Source organism: Panthera onca, chromosome D3 (assembly GCF_046562875.1).
Source record: "Panthera onca isolate mPanOnc1 chromosome D3, mPanOnc1 haplotype 2, whole genome shotgun sequence".
Lineage (NCBI taxonomy): Eukaryota > Metazoa > Chordata > Mammalia > Carnivora > Felidae > Panthera > Panthera onca.
In genome coordinates this window covers 60,468,948-60,490,054 of record NC_138350.1, presented here as the reverse complement: position 1 = coordinate 60,490,054, position 21,107 = coordinate 60,468,948, and the positions used below count along the sequence as shown (strand labels likewise).

At 35.1% G+C, this 21,107-nt stretch overlaps 1 long non-coding RNA gene across 1 annotated transcript in view; it reads left to right on the top strand.

The window, feature by feature from the left end:
* The window catches only part of LOC132665944 (uncharacterized), a 560,511-nt gene that overhangs the window by 179,127 nt on the left and 360,277 nt on the right, over window positions 1-21,107 (top strand). The gene's annotated exons all lie outside the window — the stretch shown is intronic.

Here is a 21,107-nt window from a genome sequence, read left to right as displayed (position 1 = left end):
CTAAATAGGTATTGCCCTATAGAGAAGAGAAAGTGGAAGAGAGAAGGAAACAAAACTACTCTGATATTTATATATTTTGGATGCATTTGGTTTCAAGAAACAAATCTGAAATGGTTTAAATTGTTATAAACATGACTAATAGAAATCAAGAGGTAAAGTAGGCTCTTGGTTAGTAAGTCAGTGGCTAAGTGATATTAGCAAGGGCCCAATATATTGTTGTGACTTCAGGTGTGACCTGAATTTGCAAGTTAACTTTGGAGCTATAAATTAACTGTAGCAGTTCCACAAATGATATACAGGAATAACCAGTCTCACAGGAATAAATGGATCTATTCTGTGCTTGCTTATTAGGGAAAAAAAAAACACAAAAAATGTTGTGAGGATAAATTTTCGAGAAGCCCCAGGTAGACTTCCCTTATGATCCATTGACCAAGATTAGAGCACATTCCCATTACCAAACCCGGAGGGGAAAAAGGAGCTATTTATAATTTGCATAGACTTATTCACTGGGGGAAGATTTGATGTTGAGGAATTAGTCACAAGGAAGAGAGAGGGATCAGGTAGGAAGTGTAGAAATCTAAGGCCTTATCTCCCTCCAGAGGAGGATGAACAAAGTGATATATTTATTTGTATTTAGTTTTGATATAACCAGGTAAATAGTTAACCTCCAAAAGCTGGTGAGTAACTTTAAGAACAGGAATAACATACAAAAACTTACCAAAAGCAGAGAGTGTTACAATAAAAATAAAATAATCTACTGGGGAAGAGTTTATAATCACAAATAAAGAATATAGTTTCAAAGTCCAGAAAGCAACTGATAGGGTTAGCATAGATGTATCACCTGAAAATCCATGCCCATTTATATTTTTCTCAAGCAAATGCAATAATTATGCTACTAAATGCCTTTAACCCTCTCTGTTGTGTCCCTTCTGGTTTGAAGCTTGGTACAAGAGCCAGGGGAACCAAATATCTGTAAATGTCTGGCTTAACAGAAGTGGCTAGTTTTCCTAGTGCAAACACTTCCTAAATAGAAATGTCCACAGCATACAAAGTCAGAGGTCTATCAAGAATTTTTTTCCTTTACTTTGTCAGGGCAAATTCTAGGTACAACAGCCATAAAAGTTCCATGCCCAGTAGAGATAAATAATCAAGAGCCATTTTGTGGTTATATATTTTGTATCACAACATCTCTCTCTTTGGAGAAAGGAACTAACATGAATGGTTTTCAGGGAACTGACCAAAGTTTCTGGTGTATCTATACTACTACATGCTAAATTGTTTACTGGGCTCCAGTCTTGTCAATCACTAGGAGAAGTTGTTCGGGAACTAAAATGGCTTATTAGATAAGACCCTTAAATTAAGTGAGAGGGCTGGGGTTTCCAGGAAAATTGAATCAGGATAAAGACTTTTAGGATTTGTATTTAGATATAAGAGAACTGACAGGTAGATTAGCATGTGAGATCAGGAGTAAAATATGGAGGGAAAGCCTAGTATGTGAAAAGAACATGAATATTGCTGTCAAACCCACCTAAATGGAATTCTGACTCTGCCATTTACCAGCTATTTGACTTTCAGCAAGTTGTAATTTAACTGTTTTGAAAACATTTCTTCATCTGTAAAATCAGGGTTTTTGAGAAGAGTAGAAAATTATTTTTAAGTGTCTTTTAGATATTAGATATTTAGATATCTTGTTGAGTACAGTTATTAATAAACAGATGTCACTTAATATATTCCTTTCATATTTCTCATGTAATCTACTTTTTCAGAATTATAAGCCCATAAAACAATAAGAAAACTTTAAACTGGAATAATTGTGTCTAATTCTGCTTTCCTACCTTCCCAATGTTTAATTAGGTTCTCTGACTTTGTTTTGCCATATATAAAGTATATACTTGGAATAGGTAATTCAGACTACCTCTTTCAATTCTAAATTTATGAGGACTAGTTTTAGGCATAGGTGAAATAGAAGCTCACTTGAATGAGACCGGTGATGATCAAAGTGCCAGAAATTTTTCCATAAAGAAGTCATCTTTGCATTAACAGCCCTATTTTGGCTTCTTTGAATATACAGACATAAGTAGAAAATTGTGCACTTTAGTCTTTCATCCTAAATTGTGAAAGAGTCTGTCATCTTCTCTCCTAGCAGCCTCAAGTGCATAAGAAATATCACAGGACTAGAAGGAATTAAGGGGACACAGAAGAAGCAGATGATGTCAAGGGCCTTCTGCTGCATTAATATTTTGCTGATGGCCAGCTTGAATGATAAGATATAACCCAATCAGGTCTCAAGGGAAGCAGCTTTGCAAATGGAGGTTGAAAAACAACTTGGTGTTACAGCAGTAGAAACCCACATACTAATTTCTGGATCTCGGATTTCTGTATGCACAACAGTTAAATGCATTTCCAACCTTGTTACCAAGACTTTTGCAGAAACAAATAATTGATGTGTCTGACATGTTACAGCATGGAGGCAGGAAGTCTAATTAAATAAATGTGTTCAATAGCAGGTATATCTATTAGTCAGTGATACAAGTGTCAGCAGGTTGATGAATGTATAAATTTTTCATAAAGCATTTGAATGTCTCCCTGACAGTCATTTGTCCCTAGATGTACATAGTTATCCATGCTTGGATATGAGATTAAGGCATATCAGAAAAAGTCTTTTGTTTTTATTGTGAAATGTAACACATACTGAAAGGGTATAAAACATAAAGTTATAGCTTAATAGTTTATTATGAAGCAAACATAAGTAGGTCAAGAAATGCAAAGTTTCCATCACTCCAGAAGCCCCCACGTGACTTTCCGAGAGCAAATATTTCTGAGTTGTTCTCCCTTTCCTTAAAGTAAAGCTAAAGATGATTTTGATCTTCCTGGTATTGTTTCCTTGTTTTCTTTTAGAGTTCTCTATTGTTGGTATCTACCTGTAAACTCTCTAGGTTACTTTTTCCTGGTTTATTACAGATATCTGCATTGATTTATGTCACTATAGCTTGTTCACGTTTGCTTTATGGTATTCCATTGTTTGACTATACCACAATCTGTGCATTCAGTCTTCTAATGTGGACATGGAGTTCTTTGGGCTATTTCAAACTCTTAGGAATATTTTGTATATGGCTGCTGGTATGCATGTACACATATTTTAGGGGGAATATACATAAGAATGTTATGTTCTATTTACTATTTATCTTGTGTTATATGTGTATGTTTAACAGAGTATTGCTAAGAGTTTCCCAGTGTTTGTAAAACTTAAATGCCCAGAAACAGAATATAAGACATACTAAAGGTTAATGATTGCCAACACTTCATATCTCAATCTGTTTCATTTTAGTCTTTCTGTTGGGTACTGATTTCATTTTTGTGATTACTAGTGAGGCTTAGCACCTTTTCATGTGCTTTTTGGTTCTTTGGAGATCTTCTTGTTGTGAAGGATTGTTACCTACACATTTTTAAGACAAGATTGGATATCTTTTCCTTCTTGAATTATAGAAGTTTCTCTGTGTCCCTCTCATTTATCTCTATCATATGTTTTTTATATATATAATTTCAATATCATGTGATCCGTTTGTTGGTTTTATGTGTAGCAGAATCTTCTACTCTTCAGCCTGCTTTTTATTTTCTCACTAGTGTTCCTTTGATGAAAAATGTCCTTAATTATTTTTAGTGTTTTTATAACTTGTTTAGGAATTTTTTTTTCTGTATTACCTTCTGGAAGCACTATTTTATTTTATTTTTTAATTTTGAGTGTTTACATTGAATTCTACAATTCACTTGGAATTAATTTTTGTTTCATTGTAAGGCAGAGATTAAATTTCATTGTGTACCAAATAGAAAATCAATTGTCCAAACATCATTAACAACAATTACCTATATTTCTTTTTTTTACTCCCTAGAGTTTCACTTTGTCACTAATCAAGTGTCCTTGTAAATATGGGTTTATTTCTGGCCCATTGCTATATTAGAATATCCTTACATTAATCATATTCTTCTAGTTACCTACCTATACAATCTGACTTGATTTCAGGGGAGTAAGTCCTACTTTATATCTCATCTTCAAGAGTTTCTTGGCTATTCTTGGTTCTTGCATTTCCATATGACTATTAATACCAGATTTCATGCTGCATAAAATATAGTTTGGGATTTTGTGTGAGATGCCAGTTAATCTAAAGATCAGTTTGAGAGAATTAACATCTTTACAATATTGTATCTATTAACTCATCTACATGGCATATCTTTCAGTGTATTTGATCTCTTTATTTATATCAATAATTTCTACTTTTCTGCTTAGATTTCATACATAAATATACATGAATATTAATACGATTATATGTGTATTCCTATATACTATGTTATAAATCTTATATTTTGAGAAAAGATGTTTGGTTGTTACTGAATAGAAAAACATTGGGTTTTTTATATTAACTATATTAAACAACTTTGTTGAAATTTTTACAGTTAATTCTAATAATTTGTAGATTCTTTTGGAGTTTTTGTCCACAACCATATTATTCATAAAAATGACAATTTCAGTTATATTTTTCCAGTATTCTTTTTATTGCTTTATCTTGGATTACTCATCTAGGTAGGAACCTCAGCATAATTTGGAATGAAGGTAGCGATAATATGTATTCCTGTACCATTTCTAATATCAGGAGAAAAGGTTTTAATCTATCACCAGCTAGCATGAAATTTGTTTTTTAATTTGACACCTGATAGCAGATAAAGGAATTAGGATAAGACATTTTATAGGTAGATATTGAATTTTATTAAATACATTTCTGTAACTATTATTATGATAATACATACTTTCTCCTTTAACTTGTTAAATGTGAATTTTGATTAAATTTTAAATATCAAACCATCCTTGCATTCATAAAATAAACATAACTTGTTTATTACTTAATTTTCTTCTTTATTTTTATAGTAAGTCTGTTAATACTTTGTTTAGGATTTTTACCTCTATGTTTATGTGGGAAATTGGCCTACAGTTTTCTTCATTCTTATGAAGCTTAGGATTTGTGCTTTGATAGGCTCATAAAATAAGCCATAGAGTTTTCATTTTGTTTTTCTTTTTTTCTTATAGATTCTGTGAAAGCCAGGTATTATTTCTTTCTCAAATATTTAGTGGAATTTGCTGATGGGTCTCTTCAGTTTTGTAGTTTTAATTATGAAAATTTTTCTATTTATTAATTCAATTTAATTAACAGTTACCAACTTTCTATTTCTTCTTGGATCAGGTTTATAAGTTATACTTTTCTAAAAACATGTCCATTTACCTATGTTTTCTAATTATCAGATACATAATCATGACTGGTGCTGTTTATTTACATTCTTGGATCAGATCAGATATTTGAGAAGGTTACTAATCTTATCAGTATTTTCAAGTAATAAATTGTTGGCATTGTAGATAATGGATACACAGATAGAAAAAAATACTATCCTTACTTTTATTATTTTCTTCATTCTATCTTGTTGGGTTTATTTTGCTTTTCTTTTTCAAACTTTGTAGATGCTTGACTTGTGATATTTTAGTTTCTTTTCCATGTAAACAGTTAAGGTTATAGATGTTCACGTAAGCACCACTTTTGTGGCTTCCCACATTTTTTTTATGTAGCATTTTCTGTTGTCATTAGTTTAAGATATTTCCTAAATTGACTTGTAATTTCTTTATTGTCTCATGAATTATTTAAAAGAATATTCCTTAATTTTAAACATATATTTTTTCAATATAATCTTTTGGTTTTTTTTCTAGCCTGTATGCCTCATAGCAAGTTGATCACACGTAATTTATTAAGAATAATTGTTTGGTCAGTATATAATAATTTTTGTAAACTTCATGACTGCTAGAAAAAGATGGAAATGTATTTGTTGGGATCTCTTTTCTATATATGTGACCAATCATATTTATCTAATCTTCTACATTTTTACTTAATGGTGTTTTGACTTTTAGATGTATATGACTCTGAAATGTGTGCTTAAATCTCTCACTGTGATTGTGGACTTGATTATTTCTGTAATAGTTTTATCAATTTTGTTTGAATTTTTTGAGGCCATGACATCTGACACAAACAAATTTAGATTCTATCTTCCTGTTGAAGTGATGCTTCCATTTCATTTTTTTCTCTTAAAGCTTATTTTCTCTGATATTAATATAATTTTGCCAGATTTCTTTTATGTGGTGTTTGCATTGTATATTTTTCCCTACACTTTTGATAGTTATATTTTAAATGTGTGCCCTATAAATATATAGGGTTTTTTCTGACAGTATTTGTCTTTTAACTGGATTAGTTGATTCATTTACATTTAATATTATTGATGATAAATCCTGGTTTAAATCTATCATCCTGTTAGAGACAACTAAAAACATTTTTTTTTCTGAAAATTCAAAATTACCAAAGACCTAACAGATAGTAAAAATTTTTCACGCCAAGATCTCATGGAATACTGAAATTGAGACGACTAATCTTGGCATTTAAAAATGTTTTGCCGTAAGGATATTTCCCCACTCTACGGTCTTTCTCTTTAAGGGTCACAAATAACTGAGAAATTTCATGACAAATAGTGTTTATATTTGAGCCTCAAGAGAATTGCCCAAATAGTGGTTTAAATCTGATTTTCCTAGATTTACAAACTTCATTAAGTTAATCCCTGTGTAGAGGCCCAAATGCAGAACACTTTTAGGATATTATAGAGAAATTGGGTGTAAGCTACTGGACAGGGAAGAAACCACTGCTCTTGACACAATTATAACTCTAAGAGACAGTGACTGATTTGGGAAGAATAAAAAAGTCTTATTTAAAAAAATGTATATTATATAGGATCATTATTAACTTTGATTTTCCATATTCTAAAGTCTGATCTGTGAAATGACAAAGGTTTTTAAGAACACAAAGTTTTATAAATATAAGTATGGCATGTCTTCTATACTTTGGAAAATTTCATACAGCAAAACTTAATTTATAACATTGTATTTTCCCATACCATTTTTTTCTACGAAAGTTGTTGAAAAAATTGTCAGAGGATGACAAGGAAAGTTGCAAAGGAAATGGGTGTCCTGGGAAATGGTAAAACAAGAGAAAGACAAGGGGAAGAGGAGAAAAAGTAAATGAAGGTTATAAAAGATAAGCAAAATTAAAGGAATAATATTCTTTATCCTTTACCCTCAAAATCTATTCATATGTTTTCAAATTTGAAGGGGAAGCGTTAAAATTTTCTGTAACAAAAGCTAGATTATTAGGACACTTTGTGGTGCCTTCTCTGAGTGTCCCCTGTCTCCCAGTTGTGCTGCCCACCCCAAGGTTCCTGCCATGTGGATGGGCTTGGAATTTAACAAAATCTGCATTAGATGGAGATTGTACTAAACACACACTAGAATATAAGAACCAGAGGGACTAGTCAAGCATAAACTCAAAGCAAAAGATTAGTTTTAATACTAGAAAGACCAAGTCCAAACACAATTTTTCCTGAGTCAAGATTGAGGCTATAGAAGTAGTTTATTTCATATATTTATGGGATCAGACAGGAATAGTTTCAGATGGAGGAAGGTGACTTATAAGGTGATTGTTGCAAATATCACTGCGTTTTTGCTGCCTGCATTATTGGTGGCAAAAGTAAAAACCAAAGGGCATTTAAGGCTTCTGTTGTTAAAGACATTTAATATGATTGCTTCCTCTAAAGCATTTGTTTTTTTTTCTAACATGCTATTTTAGCACTAGTCTAATTGCTAAAATTAGAAACTTGGCCTTCTAAATGTCAAATTATGTGAAAACATATGGAATAAAACAAGTCTGGAAGGGATGAGAGAATGGAAAAGAAGATCGATGCAACAACTTCCTTCTCATCTTTAAAAGTTTTTGTTTTATCCTCTCTCTCAAATGCCTGCACATATACCTCTACCTCTACACCTGGCCCTTAACTCTTCTGTGCTCACAGAAATCTCTTTTATAAAAGATAACTTAAGATCTATAAAGTCATATATGCCATTTTCAAGCTGCAACAGTCTTTTTTTAAATAAAATCTTTCACTTTTATTCAAATGAAATCTGTCATATACCATCTTGCATATGTCATCTCTCTACATCACGTTTCCCCTGTGAGTATTACTAACTTTAATATAATTGTTAATTTTAATGTAATTTGTGCCAATAGGTTTTTAGTACATGCTAATTGATTGGCCAGCATGATAGTTCTAGCTTTGATGATTCTCTTAATATTGATAATGACAAAAGCTGAAATGATGACATGGAGGAAATTAAAAAAAAATTTATGTTTATTTATTTTTAAGAGAGAGACAGAGCATGAGTTGGGGAGAGGCAGAGAGAGAGGGAGACACAGAATCTGAAGCAGGCTCCAGGCTCCGAGCTGTCAACACAGAGACCGATGTGGGGCTTGAACCCATGAACCATGAGACCATGACCTGAGCCAAAGTGGGACACTTAACTGACTGAGCCACCCAGGTGCCCCATGGAGGAAATTTTTGAATCTACAAATCTGAAAGGTGGCATTGCAGTTATAAGGTTTACTACACAGTGAATCATTAAAGGTCAACTCAAGAAAACCAACTGAAAGTTTACCCTCCACTTGCTCCTTTGTGTTCATAATTGTTAACAGTGGAAGGTCTGTGATATCTAGGAGAGGTAGAGATAAGGATTATATGAAGCCTGTTACAATAAAGTTAGGTTATTTTTTCCTTTGGGTACTACAAAACGTTGTTCTTTTATAGAATTGAAGCTCTCTGGCTTTTCTGTAAGTGTCCTGGGAAGCCTCTATTCCCCAAACAGAATCAGTAGTTTCCATATCAATGTGAAAAAAAAAATTTTTTTTACACTCTTGTAATTTTCTTCTCAACCATTCCTACATGCACCAACACTGTCTCCACTGCTTCCCTTAGGAGATTGTATTCTTTTAAAGAATTGCTTGGCCCATGAATGCATATTATCTCTTATCTTGAAATATGCCAATAAAAAAGCAAATTATATTTGTTCTCTAAGATGTTTGCTACAAACCATGACTGATTAGTGTTATATGTGACATCCACAAGAACAGTAATCAAGGTTATGTTAGCATTGATTTTTACAGAGGTGAAGTCTCTTTGATGTATTACTCCATCAACACCTGCAATGACAAAATTTGCACATGAAATTAATCCCAATTAATTATACTGTTTGTAGATAGCACTGGCTCTTTTATGTTACAAAATAAATATTAATTTAGTGACTTTTTTTCACCTTGTGAGGCTTATTTAGTTAAGGGAGGGAGCCGCTATTGATCAGTATCCTGAAATATAAAATAAAGGTTAGACAATTGAAACGGTCTGGAAAACTAATCTAGCCAATTGGGAGCAACTCAAGTCTTAAGGCACTGAAGCACTATTTTATTTTCATCTTTACTACTTTAGCTTTGAATTCAGGTTTCTAAAGTAAAAATACTCAATACTATATGACCTATATTGAATATTGACTTTTACCCACACATGAATTTATTATACTTCTTCACATACCTACTGGCTTGGCCACTGTGTTTAATGGCCTTGATCAAATTCTTCTAGGGGCGCCTGGGTGGCGCAGTCGGTTAAGCCTCCGACTTCAGCCAGGTCACGATCTCGGGTCCGTGAGTTCGAGCCCCGCGTCGGGCTCTGGGCTGATGGCTCAGAGCCTGGAGCCTGTTTCCGATTCTGTGGCTCCCTCTCTCTCTGCCCCTCCCCCTTTCATGCTCTGTCTCTCTCTGTCCCAAAAATAAATAAAAAACATTGAAAAAAAAATTTAAAAAAAAAAAAAAATTCTTCTATAATGGGAAAAAAGAAAATTTCTTGAACCACATAATGGCAAGCAGAACTGAGTAGTGGCATTTGTTGAGGGCCTTTTCTGTGGTTTCTTCAGTCTTTTTAAAAAACTTCTGTAAAAACTGGGCTCGTGAAGTCAGATAGCTCCTTTATGTTCTCAGAATGATGGAAGAGCATTTCAAAATCATATTTCTAAGAAAACTGAAGTTTATTCTTTAATTCTTAATAGTTATTTTAAATATATGTAGACATTAAAACAAAACATCCTTACATTGCACACATCTCTGATCATACTATTGATGGGGGCTAGGGGAGCTATTTTTTGTATGTGTCATAATTATATGTGTAAACATTTTATTGTGCTTTAGAACAGGAGTGTTTCTGAAATCATTTTCTTGCTAAATGGCCTCAGCAGTCTTCATCTTTCCCACACTTTTATTGGCCTCTCAGGGTTTAAAGCTCCTATTTATAGATTCTAATATATTGACTAATTTCACATTCAACTAATTCACAGAGATAGGATCTTCCATACTTTACAATGACTTATTTATTTATTTATCTATTTATCTATCTATTTAATTTTTTTAAGAGAGGAGAGGGATGGGGAAAGGGGCTAAGGGAAGGAGAGAGAGAGAGAGAGAGAGAAAGAGAGAGAGAGAGAGAGAGAGAGAGAGAGAGAGAGAATCCTAAGCAGGCTGCACATCCAGCACAGAGCTCAAGACCTGATGCAGGGCTCAATCCTACCATCCTGGGATCATGACCTGAGCTGAAATCAAGGGTAGGATGCTCCACTGACTGAGCCATCCAGGCGCCCCATTATCAGTTTCTATAGTTACATTTTTGTGCATTCAGAGATAAACTGTAAATTCTGGATATATGATCAAATTCTAGATGACTGAGTTGAATGGGAGACTGGCCCATCAACACCCTTTCTCCGAGTTAACTTTAATTTACCATTTTTTGTTCTAATAACCATAGCCCCCTAACTTATGTAATTGAAACTTTTAGATAGATATGATTTGACCTATAACACTGACATTGAGACTATTATTAGTTCATTTCTATAAACTAATTATACTAAATTTTTATTTTATTCATCATTTCTTCTCTCAACAGGCAATAATTTCTATTGTTTCATCTAAGATAATTATTAATACTCTATTGTTAAAAGGCTCTCAAAGAAAATACATCTTCACATTTGGGCAATTATTAAATAGCTGGCTATGATGTGTTATCTATTTAGTGATGTAATATTTTGAAGGAATAATGTGGCACAGTACATAGAAATTAGGCTCTGAAATCAGATACTGTATTTATCCAGCTCTTACATTTATTAGCTACATGGTCTTTAGTTATATATACTAACTGCATTTATATCTCTTTTATACTTTTAAAATATTCCTTGATGCAGAGCTCAATAAATAATTTCTGTCATTATACTTATTGCCAGAACTCAAGATGTTAAGGAGTTGTCACTAAAGGTTAGATGACATATTTAATTATCCCAGATCCTCATAATGACGCTATGAGGTAAACCCACCATAGGACTTTTATTGTAAAATGGGTCCCTTGTTTGGAGGCAATTTCATGCAGGGTTTACCCTTAGTAAATAAGTTCTTAAAGACCTCAAAAGCATAGACACTACCTACAAGGAAAGCAAATCCACAACCTGAGGAGAGAAAAATTATAGTAGGAACACACTTCTGTCCCCCTAGCAGGTCAGAGGAGTCTGATGTAATCACTTGTCAGGTGGGTTGCTGGTCTTCTCAAGAGAAAGGACTATGGCCAGGACTTAGGATGTCTCTCCTGCTGATAGGAGAACATTCAGTAGCAATGGTATTCGGATCAGCTTGCTGTGATGGAGCCCAAATGTGGTATAATCAGAGTCTCCATCTTTGAAAACATTCATAGTCCATCTGATAGTATAGCGAGCTAACACTGCAGTGGCTGAAAACAGGGCTAACCAATAGCCAGGAGACGAGCCATCATTTTCACCTGGTGTTTAGAAGTCTCCACCACAGTGGGTGCTTCCTGATGGGCAATGAAGTGAAGGGAAAGGATTGAACTATCATGTGCTCAGTCCCATAATTTTATCCATATACCTCTTCCCAAGCCCTCATTTTCTCTGATCTTACAGTCTTACATCTTCCAGGCCCTTACTGATGTGCTAAACCATATGCCACTGCCCGGGAGTTTCTCTATATCCTTCCTTCAGTTCTATCTCCCTCCACATAGAATGCCCAACCAATTTTAATGTTTGAATTTCTGCCCATTAGAAGGATTTCCCTCACCATTCCTTTAGGACTGCTGTCATGTGTGACTATGTTGCCATTTGCATTAACATACCAAACTGATACAGTCCTTATCTAGGCCTGGGATTTTTTTCTTCTCCATCAGCTGGTTTGGAGAAAGCTCACAAGAGGTTGTAAGTTTGAGTCGATGCAGAGATGACAGTTGCAACAGAGAGTGTGGACTGTTTGTGCCCTCTGGACACATTTTCATCATATATTTGCTGCAAGGCCTGCTCAACCTCATGGCATTGGGGGTACAGCAGTACCTGGCTCCTGAAAGAGAGCTCCTGGCATAAGGCTTTGATGCCAATCATCAGACACCTGTCTTCAATAAGAGTCATTCGTACACCTGGAGCTGCTTTTCACTGTCTCATGGAGTTCTCTGCCGTGGAAGATAGGAACGCTGCGGCTTCAGCCAGTATTCAGAGGGGGATATGCTGCAGGGCTCCAAAAGCATCAGACTCAAGGAACTTCCGTTCCTGTTTGGGCAATGATATAAGGATATTTGTATTTTTATAAAACAATTAGCTATAATCAGTTAAAATATTTACGAAGACACTACTATCCCAAACACTATCCTAGGTGCTATGAAACACAGAAAGGCATAATCCATAAACTTAAGCAGTTTGGACAAAAGCAAAGCTGAAATCAAAACAGAGATAGAAGACTCAAGAAAAGCCATATTAGGCAGGAGAAATCTGTGTGACACCAGCATTGAGACAAGAGAGGGGCTGTTGGTTAATTTTGCAGTCTGCCTAAGAATTTAAAAACTAGAATTTAGGGGTGCCTGGGTGGCTCAGTTGGTTAAGCGGCCAACTTCGGCTTAGGTCATGATCTCGCGGTCCGTGAGTTCGAACCCCACGTCGGGCTCTGTGCTGACAGCTCAGAGCCTGGAGCCTGTTGCAGATTCTGTGTCTCCTTCTCTCTCTGACCCTCCCCCATTCATGCTCTGTCTCTCTCTGTCTCAAAAATAAATAAACGTTAAAAAATTTTTTTAAAAAAACTAGAATTTAGGTTTCAGGCTTATTCGTGGGCAGTAAGGGAACTCTCCTTTAACAGCTTAGGTCAAAGCTGAAGTTACTGACTATATAGCACAGTCAAGAATCCATGGTACTGATGGGTCAGAAACTCCAAGTCACTTGGAGGGGTGGGCAGCATTTGAACTGAAAACAAGGCTGTGTTTCTAATACTAACTCTGGTGCTTCCAGCAAGATGCAGGGCAGCAGGCAGATGGTTTCACATTTCTAGAGCTATTCTTCACCTGATTTTGAAGGTCACTGAGCTCCCTTCCCAATCCTAAAGTCTTTCCAGAGTTGGGAAATTAGGGTAATTGATGCAAAATAGTACTGACTTTTCTTATTTTTGTGGTCATTTATTACTTTTATATAATATTCAAAAATTTCTGTGGCCATAATAGTCATTTAGTTGAGATAAAGTAAATTTTTAAACATTTATTAAAATATGTATTTGTAAATATTCTTTAGCATTTGTCACTGGTTCTTTGTTATGCATTTTTAGGTATAGCAATTTGTGAATATATGAAATGCAGGCAAATATTGAACAGATGAGTTTGGACAAGACATTTGATTAGAAATTATGAAGACCAAAAAAGTGATCATTAGAAACTGTTTGTACTGCCAGGATTTACAATCTAAATGAGTACTTGAGCGGTGCATAATGTATTCACATGTGCACACCTGCATGCATACACACACTCAGCTCAATAAAAGTTGAGGTTAAAATAACACTAAAATACAAAAGAAGCAACCAGTAAAATACTTAACATTGTCCCATGGAGTAGAATAGTAGCAATGGGGGTTAAATCGGTGAGGAATGTGGTATGTGTGAACAGTGGGGGTGCTGAGTGATAGAGCTTGACATTGGGCTTAAAAACATCAGCAATTGCACTACTAGGTATTTACCCAAAGGACACAAAGATGCTGATTTGAAGGGGCACATGTACCCCAATGTTTACAGCAGTGCTGTCAACAGTAGCCGAATTATAGAAAGAGCCCAAATGTCCATGGACTGAAGAATGGATAAAGAAGAGGTGGCAGATATAGATATAGATAGATTAAAAAATAGAGATAGAGATAGATACAGTGATGGAATACTCCTCAGCTAGCATAAAGAATGAAATCTTGCCATTTGCAACAACATGGATGAAACTGGGGGGTATTATGCTAAGCAAAATAAGTCAGTCAGAGAAAGGCAAATATCATATGTTTTAACTCATATGTGGAATTTAAGAAACAAAACAGATGAACATGGGGAAGGGAAGGAAAAACAAGATAAAAACAGAGAAGGAGGCGAACCATAAGAGACTCTTAAATACAGAGAACAAAGTGAGGGTTGCTGGAGGGGAGGTGGGTCAGGGGAATGTGCTAAATGGGTGATGGGAATTAAGGCACTTGTTGGGACGAGCACTGTGTGTTATATGTAAGTGGTGAATAACTGGATTCTACTCTGGAAACCAATACTACACTATACGTTAACTAACTTGAATATAAATAAATACATAGGAAAAGAGAGTGAATAAATTACATAGACACAAGAATAGTGTAAACAAATAGAAGAGATGTGAGTTTAGAGGATTGAAATATATTGATTTGTTGAAGGAAAAGGCTATTTGGGACCACAATTATGAGTGAATGCTGGATTATGAAGGGAAGTGATTACCAGGATGAGAAGTTAAGATTATTTAGTCAAAAAGAAAAAAGTATAGTAGTTTAATGCATTATAATTATGTGCATAGGACCTAGACCGTTTTCACTTTTTTGCTTTTGATATTGTGTTATTTATTAAACATATATACATAAACTCTACTGATCCACAAATAAGGGCTATGAACCTGAAGAAAGAAAAAAAATTGATAACAGATTTGTCTTTCTTCTTTTGTGTCTGATGTCAGTACAAATAACTTAATACTGCTTGAGAAATCTAATGGATATGCTGTTTGTCAGTGGACCTTAGCCACATTGCAAAGTTTAACCACAATTCCTAGGGACCTCATAAAATTCATAGGTCTGTAGTGCACATATTTAGTATGGATGCCTTTTACACACCCAAATATGCCAGTGCCTAATATAATGCTTCCCTGTTGATATATATTAGTATGTTCAAAGAATCCAGGCCTCTCTATTTGCATATGAATGTGCAATAATTCTATGAATGTGCGTGTGGGATTTAATTGTTTTTTAAACAATATACTCTTATCTTTCTGGAAGTAATTCAGGCCATCAAAGGGTTGTCAGTGATGAGCTCGCTAATTAGTTTCCAATACTTAGCCTTGTATTTCCCTTTATTACTGGTGCTCTGTTCCCTCTAGTTTTACATTGCTATCAGAAAGTTCATTTAGAATCCAGTCAATCTTCCAGTGCCAATTCTGCACTTTAAATTTTTTATTCAACAAGGACACAATGGGAATGTTTGTAGCTTCCAAGGAGATACTCATAAACTTTTTCCTGCATTGTCTTTGCAAAATTTCATGGAAAATATAATTTATAAAAGAACAGATTATAGCTACAGAGTATTTGGAACAAAAATTGTCATTCTGGACTAGAAGACAAATAAAAACAAAAGTTAAGTTAGTTTGTGAAATTTGTATTTTTCAATGACGTGTATGCTGGTTCACTTTTACTTACCTCCTCTTTTGTTTTCTAGGCCTTTGAAGGTGGCCGGTAGATCAAAAATAATCTAATAGGATGATTATGAAGTTATGTCTAATAGAATCTGTCAGCAGCAACTACAAAACTGATGTATTTCTGTTTGTTTTTTGGACTGTGCACTATTAGAAAGTATATAAAAGCATTATTAGCAAAGCAGATTATCTGAGAATAGCATTATCCCTTTCAGCAGACTGGAATAATAGTCTTTGGATGTGTTTACATCATGCCAATCATAGATATTTCTAAACATCTGGACTTTGGGCATCAAATCAATAAAACATCTGGATAACTGATTATCACTGTAATTGCTTTTATAATAGTGTAGATGCTACATATATTTAATTCTTCACCCAAATGAGATAAAGGTAGGATGTTTGGCAACAGACTCAGATCCAGTATTTGGGGTTTTATGGCTTGCTTCCATGATGAGGTGCTCAGATAAGGTCTTCCACATGTTTAGCTGTGCAACATATCCTGATACACATTTTTATAATTACTGATGTATAAATATAAAATCTCAGTGAAACTTTTCCAATAGTGAAAGACTTGGCAGGTAAAGTAGGAATAATTAGGGCAGCCAAAGACAGATTAAGACTGTGCTGACAGTTCATTTGAAAAATGATTATAGGCAAATGCCAGTAAACCTGTTGGATATTCACAGTTTTGATGAGGGTTCAGGGGTTTGTGTGATATTGAAAATGAAACACTCAAACCATGTGTGAGTCCACGAGAGGAGAATGCCCAGTGAGAAGGAACATAATCACAATCTTATTTTGAGGCATGCATATTAAGTGGTTAAGGTAGAACAATCATCTGGGCTGGTGAGACATGAGACATTCAAAGCATATTAGGATTTAAGCCAGAGAGGCTTGGAAAATGTCAGAAATTCTTAAATCGTCTAATTTGAAGATAAAGTCACATGAACTATTTCACTAGATTTGAAATTTAACAGATGCCATTCCCTCCTACGTGACTATTTCTACATAGCTGTTTAGAGGAGGAATTCCTTAAACTGAGATAATTACAAAGGTTTTCTAACTATATCAATGTAGTGTGGCTCTTCTTCTATACAGTGTCCTTGTGTACTTAGAAGCCAGACAATTAAAGCAGAATGAGAAATTTCTTTCACCAAATGAGCATTTTAACTACTTGGTTCAAATGAACTAAAAGGACCGCAATTATAATAATGTATACCATAACTGAGTGAACTGTATTACAAGATTTTGTATTCTAACTCAGATTGCAGGAAGATAAAAAGTCTTTTGATAGTGTAGTAGAACTATCTATAGTAAAGTTATGAGCTTCAATCATGTAAATAAAGGAATTATTTCAAAAGTAATTTTTTTTCAGGGCACCTGGGGCGTCAACTAGTTGAGTGTCCAACTCTTAATTTTGGCTCAGGTCATGATCCCAGGGTTGTGGGATTGAGTCCCCACTTTGGTCTTTGTGCTGTCATCAAAGCTTCTAAGACTCTCTCTCTCTCTCTCTCTCTCTCTCTCTCCCTCCCTCCCTCCCTCTCTCTCCCTCTCCCTCTCCCTCTCCCTCTCCCTCTCCCTCTCCCTCTCTCTCTCTCTCTCTTTCTCCCTCTCCCTCCCTCCCTTCCTCCTTTCCTCCTTTCCTCCTTCCTCTCTCCCTCTCTCCTCTCTCCCCCTCTACTTCTCTTCCCTACTCATGTGCTATCTCTCAAATTTAAAAAAAAGTAAGTTTTTCCCCCAATTCTGTATAAGTTTGGGCTATTTAGTTAGGTGTTCCAGGGCATTATCCAGGTAACTTGCTAACCATGAGAACAATGTTCAACTAATCATTTTTCTCCATGATATGGAGAGAGCTTCCTCCTGAATTATGAGAGCATTGCCTGAGTGAGCCAAGCATAGCTATGCACCAACTGAGGTGAGATGGCAGAAGTGGTTTATAGTTTGAAAGATGACTTGGGAGGCAAATCTAAAGAAAATAAAGAAGAACCAGCTCAAATTTTTCATTATCCAAATAAATTTTCCCTCTACATCCAGCCTATAGTGACCTTATAACTTCATGACAAGTATAGGTTTTGTCTTGCATGTAGTAGGTCTGTACTGCCTGATGAAAGATGCTGCATTGTTTAATGTATTTAGATAATTTTATTATGTATGCAGTATAAACTGTGTAGTGACACAGATGTCTTTGGGTACATTTATTGAGCCAAATGAATTATTTTCTACAGTCTCTGCTTTAAAACCATGTTGTCCAGCAATCTAAGCCAACTGGAAGATAGGGACTATGTGTTTAAATGTTGGATTTCCATCAGTACATTGTTCAGAACACACATTAGGTGCATCATGAGCTACCATGATGATTGAAAAATTTCTGAAACCTGGTGTTGTGAGAGGTAATACTGAGAATTCATTAATATTTATTAAAGCCATGTTCTTTCTGGTTATTACAGAATTCTTTTTTCATAAAATGTAGACAAAAGGAATATCTTCTATGAAAGAAATAAAACCTTGCCCTTGGAAACTTACATGGTATGTTAGAAAAAGCAGAACACGTGGTAAGGCATATTAAGCAATTCACTGAACCTCAGTTTTCTTCTGCGTAAATTTAAGAAAATAATGTCTGTTCCATCTTCCCTAAAGTTTGTTGTGGGACTAAAAATTGAAAGGATGCAAAAGATTCATAAGTCAGTTGTTAGTAGAAATATAAATACTATTGTATTCGTTAAAAAAACCTATTTGATGTATTAGATCTATAGAAGAATGTAAAGTTAGAAGATTGAGTTATTTTCGGGCAAAATGCTCTGATCTGAAATAAATCAGTGTATGCCAAATTCACGTGCTATCCCATGAGGATAGCCCATCACAATGTGCTATGTCAAGTATAGCATTTGTACAAGGAGGTAGAAGAAAAAAGTTTTTTAAAGTTTCAATTATAAGCCCACACAAAAATAAAAATATCTTCTGTTTTCTCATTTATTTTTATTAGTTGGGTAGAAAGAGAAATGTGTAGATCTTTTGACAACTATAACAGTTTATGAACCATAAAGTTAGGTAATAGAAGTTGTTGATTAAAAAATACATGTTTTTTTGAAAAGTATTAAAAATAATAAGACACCCTGATGTTTTAAAGGTTTTGGTGCATAAGTCTCTTGTTTTGACATTTATATCATCACTGAAACGCCTTGATTAAACATTTAACCATCGTTTGAAGTTTGTTTGTCCTTAAATTTTATCTCACAATTTGATTCAAACTCTTGCTTCACTGATTTAATAAAAAATACTGTTAACTGTTTGCAATTATTAAATTGTAGGACTTTATTGTGGATTGTTAATATATCAGATGGGCATAAAATAGCAGTTATGGGAGAAAGGTTATACTAGTAAGCTCCTTTTCTCACTCTTCCTGACTTGGGTCATTTTGCTATGCTGACATCTACTAAAAGGAAAGGCCATTGATTACTTCAAAGAGCAAGTTCTTGGTTTAAGAAGGGTACTAGTTAGGGGGGTCTTTACGTCATATATAACTACTAATATATAACATGGGAGGGCAGAGGCACAATCATAACAATCTAAGTAAATGTGTGTAAGTGCATTCCTCACAATGAAATGCATAAAGAGAGAAAAATCCTATAAATATATTTTAGATTCTGATTGTGAAAGTGTGAGTCCTTTTAAGAGCACTACTTATTTGTGAAGGCCAATGTGCATTTTTCATAAGAGTGTGCTAGTGTGAGGGTGATGTAGGTACATACTGCCTGAGCGTATGGATTTAAAGTCATGTGGCCTTGAGTTTTTGTCCCAACTCTGCCATTTTCTTAATGACCTTGGATACATTACCTAAATCCCTCTGCCTCAATTTCCCTAATCTGGAATAGTAATACTAGTACCTATTCAAAGAGTTGTCCAGAAGGTACCTCTCAAAATGCTGAAATGCTGCAATGCTGCTTACTAATTGTGTTAACTGTGCTAACAAAACACTGTAGACTGGGTGACCTAAACAACAGAAATGTATTTTATCGGTTCTGGAGGCTAACAGTCCAAGATCAAGGTGCCAGATGGGTTGATTACTTTTTTTTTTTTTTTTTTTTTTTTTTTGGTGAGACTTCTCTCTTCCTGACTTGTAGATAGTGCCTTCTTTGTCCTCATATGGCCTTTTCCGTACAAATGCATACAAAAGAGGGAACTTTGGTGTCTTCCTCTTCTTATAAGAATACCAGGCCTATGGAATTGAGGACCCACCCTTATTACTTCACTTAATCTTAGTCACCTCCTTAAAGGCCCTATCTCCAAACATAGTCACATTGTGGGTCAGGGCTTCAACATGTACATTTTGGGAGGACATATCTCAATCCATAACACTGGTCTTACTTTCCATAAAATTTGCTTGGATGTGCAGGATGCTCCCTGTGTTGCAGCACTGGTTTGATCTTGCCCTCTTATGTTGTGTCATACTTGACACATGGTTTATGACTCAGTGGGTCTCAGATTTGATGAGCAACTCATGCCTTAATTACTGTATAGAGAAACCTATTTTACTCATATATGGGATTCTATTCATGCCTGCTTGATACTGACCTAGTTTAATACCTGTTAACCCAATAATCAGAGTGGAGGGGGAACACGTGAGGAAGCTATGTGGGACCTGTAAGGGACTCAGAAAATAAAACATAGGGAGAAAGGTTAATGCTTCAGATTTTAGGTGCTTTAAAGGACCCCAAGTAAGTCATTAAAATGGATTTTCTAACTGAAAGACCAGTAGCTCCTTAATATAGCTTTACAATTACTAAGACATATATTAACTATGAATTATATTTCCACCAGAGAAGATAGCATTCGAGGTACGATGGAGCAAGGGACATGGGGTGTAAGGTTAGTGCTCATAATTCCTTAGGAAGTGTATGAAACACTGCACCGCTGTTTCCAAAAGCTCTCAGCCGGATGCTGATCTAGGCTAAAATGTTTGGGAAGTTGGGTATTTCTCAGAGAAATCGGGGAAGACATCCTGACTGCCTAGTATCAGTGACAAGCTGTGGAAAGTCACCTGCCTCCTCAGACCTCCTTCAGACTCCCACTTCTAATGGCATAGGCAGAAACCAGCAGTTAAAAAACTGACTCTACACCCAAAGGCCAATCTCCCGTTGTGTAGTTTCCTCATTTTCTCTCCCTGAATTCCATGTCTATTGTTAACTCACCACTTCATACATAGTTCTTGCAATTTTGAATCTTTCAAAAAGTTTATGCAAACAGTTTTCAGTATGCCCACATGCAAAGTTGATTCTAAGACTCGTATTCCCTGCTCTATCCCACAAAGATGCAGAATTTCAGTGACTCAGTTGCCTTTCTAAGGAGTAGGGCAACAATGAGGCTGAGGATTGTGAGGGTCATTACATCAGACCACA